The sequence below is a fragment of the Galeopterus variegatus genome, unplaced genomic scaffold, assembly GCF_000696425.1.
Source record: "Galeopterus variegatus unplaced genomic scaffold, G_variegatus-3.0.2 Scaffold53, whole genome shotgun sequence".
Lineage (NCBI taxonomy): Eukaryota > Metazoa > Chordata > Mammalia > Dermoptera > Cynocephalidae > Galeopterus > Galeopterus variegatus.
The window spans coordinates 1104462-1108214 of record NW_007726164.1 but is presented as its reverse complement, the minus strand read 5'-3'; positions in this window follow the sequence as shown (position 1 = coordinate 1108214).

Genomic DNA, 3753 nt, shown 5'->3' with positions numbered 1-3753 from the left:
CACGTCAGTGCCTCCTGCTTTCTATTCCTTCAACCTCCTTTTTAAAAACCCCTCAGGAAATGACTCTTTGAGGTGGTTTTAGTCTGCCAATTCTCCTTCAAATTTACCAGAGAGATGGCTTAACTTGCTGTCTCCCCAAGCATAAATAAAGCTGACTTCGTATTCCAGCAATAATTTGACTTCTGGGGGAGGGATGATTTTAATTTAGCCATCTCCTTCAGGTTTACCAGGGAGATGGGTTAGCCTAACATCTCCCTCAGGTTAGTGGTATTACTGAATAAAGCTGACTTCCATTTCCACCAACATTTGAGTTTTGGGTCGTTTGTTTCTGTTTTGGCAGCAGGCAGCTGGGAGCCAGGCTATGGGTTCAAATAACACTATTACTCAATCTTAGCTGAAGCTGAAATCCGAATGATAATATTTTCAATTTTCAAGATTTCTATTTATTTCTGTTTTATGGGTACAGTATAGACTTGAACCTCTGAAGATATTATTTTAAATCTACCTTTCCTTCCATAATTCACTCTTTTTAGGTGGTATTTTTTCTGTTTCTTAAGTTTGGGGCTTTCTCTCCTGGGTTTGGTTTTCTTTGTATGTCTGGCAATTCTTAGTTGTTGGCAATTCTTAGTTTCTTTGGATGTTTGGCAATTGCTTATCTTTCCTTGCATTTAAGAATCACTACATTTCTCTCTGGAAGCTAGTTATATTTCTTATGGTGCTTCTTATTGTGATGTGCTTCTAAATAGAGTTTGGTAGCAATTTGTCTTCTGGGTGTGATATTCTTCATTCTTGTGATTAGTTTTTACTTGGACACTCCACTCTCTAATCCTAGGTCTATGCTCACTACAGCATCCCGAGAACAAATACTGCTGTTTGACCCCTTGCTTCTAAGCAAAAGCTGGGGACTGAGGAGATCTCCATTAGCCCAGCTGCTGTGAATTTATTGTCCTAATTAATCATTGAGTGCCTAGGATTCCTTTGTGCATTTTATATAAGGTGCTACTCACAGAGTTGGATTCTTGCCATTTTTGAGATAAGCTTCTACTACTACTGGGAGCTTTGAATCCTTCAATCTTATTTCTATGTAGATTTAACACTATCTGCATTCCTTTAAAAATAATCAGGAGTTCTTCAAAATTTCTGCCTCTCTGGTAGCACTTTTTCTTGTTTTCCACTGTTGTAATAGATACATACTTTAAAAAATATTTATCTTTTCTAACATTTTATGGGTACAAGGAGATGTGAACACTTTCAGTGGTTACATAATGTTTCATTATATGAAGGTATACTCTAACTAGTTAATCAACCCTTATTAATAAGAAATTTAGGTGGTTTACAGTGTGTATGAGTTATATTATGAGGAACATTCTTGAATATATATCTTTAAGTACATATGTAAATATTTCTAAAGGGTAGATTCCTAATGGTAGAAATCTTCAGTCAAATGTATGTGCTTCTCTCTTTTGATAAGTTTTAGAACTACATATTGTCAAATTATCTCTCTAAAAAGTGTATTTATTTAATAAAGACATATAGTGCTTGCAGAGTATGAGGCATTGTTATAAGCTCCTTACAGACATTAAATAATTTATTCTTCACAACAACTCTGTGTTCAAGGTTACACAGCTAAGTTATATCAGTTTCTATTCCCATGAAATTATGTTTCACCATTAAAATATTTGCTAATCTAAGTGAAAAATAGTATCTCATGGTATCTCACTTTTTGATTTTGTATCTCTAATTACATGTGAGGTTAAACATATTTTCATATTTTTTTATTTGTAATTTCTGTTTTTGTCCATTTCCCATCAGATTTTTTCTTTCCTTATTAATACATATGTGATCTTTACATCATATGTAAATTAACCATTGTTTTATAGGTATTCTCTATATTTGTCCTCAGCTTGCCGTTTGCTTTTTGATTTATTTTTTCTAAAAATGAATTCAAATTTTTTCAATGTATTGAGATATATCAGTCTTTTCCATTATGACTTTCTGATTTGTGTTTCTATTTTGTTCTATCTGGAAATTACCTAGAGGCAAAAAATGAGGGAATTAAGGATTTGGTTTTATTATTTGTTTATGTGTTTGATTATTTACTTATTTATACAAATGGTTGGCCAGTTGTCCCAAAACTATTTTATAAATTTACTGATTAGAAATGCCATGTTTATCATACTAAATTACAATTTGAAATCTTGTCCAGAAATGTTACAGTAATTTACTTATTATAGTAAGTGATAGTATTTCTTGTTACATAAATTATTAGTTTTCAAATGATTACAATGCAGTAGAATGTAACTGTGAATTTGCATCAAGCCTTATTTGAATTTCTCAGAATAAATCAGAAGGTATTCTAGGATACTGTAATGTTTCAGGGTTAATACTATTAAGATCAGTTATAATTAGAATGACAAATTTTAGTGCCAATTAGTTGATACATCTGTTTGCTAGGATGCTAGATATATCTATTTCTACCACAATTATTAATCTTTCCTTATAAAGGTCTAAAACATAGTTTATTTGATTTGCTTGCATTCTATTTAAACACTAAAGATATAAAGTATTCATTTTATCCTTGCTTACTTAAGAAGGGTGTGTACTGGAGGAAAAAATATTATTGATTCTAATTCAAAAAACAATATTTCTCCCTTCTGACTCTTACCTTCTCCCATTAGTGACGGATAGGCAAAGACAGTAACTTTAGAAACGAAGAAACAAACCAACAAACCCTTTGCATTTACTAAGTATTTAGAAAACTTTACCAAATATGTAAAATTACTAAGATATTAACTTAGGTGATGGGTTAATTTATACTGACTATTGAGATCAATGTCCTAAGTTTGGTGTATTAGACATTAATCAGTACATTTCCAGTTTTCACACCCAAATATTTAATATATGAAATTGCAATGATTATGGATTTGAAATGCATGCTTCTTAAATCTCCCTGCTCCCAACTAACATGTATTTTGTTAATGTTGAATATGTATATCATATATTCAAAAGAAATACCTTTCATAGTAGACACAAAGTTACTTCTGGAGGATTAGCTCCTTATTGTTTTTCACTGCCTAGAGTTCAAAACTAAACTTAACAAAAGGTGTTTCAAAAATAACGTGTAAACTTGGCACTTCCGGATGCAGTCATGGCGGAAGACTGGGAATAGCCTCCACTTCCCACACCGCAGGGGGAGCCCATTCTCACCTGGAGTTGCAAAGTGAGGCTTGAGTCAGGACCTCTCAGTCATCTTAGTAATACCAGGTTGGATGCCTAAAGCTACAAGAAAAAGACCAGAACTTTCAGCAGCTGAGCATGCAGAGCAGGGAGACATCCAGCAGGGGAGGTGGAAGCTCCGCAGAGACCACATGCCCTGTGGTACCAGTGTGTGACCCAGCAGCCCAGCCGAGTGCATGCTGACCAGAGAGGTGGCTCCCTGGAGAGGCCCAAAACCCGAGGCAACCACAAACACAAGGCACTAGTGGCCAACTGAACTGACACTCAGGTAACCATACCAAATTGGCAACCCCAACAACATCCCAGCCAGACAATCATGTCAAACCAGTAGACTGTGACACCCCCTGCCACAATGACTAAACATCAAAGGAAAGATACCAGAAATATGAAAAATCAAGAAAGCACACCACCAAAGGGTAATAACTCTCAAGCTCTAGATCCTATAGAACAAGAAGCCCTTGACATGTCTGACAAGGAATTTCGAGTGATAATTCTAAGGAAACTGAATGAGATACA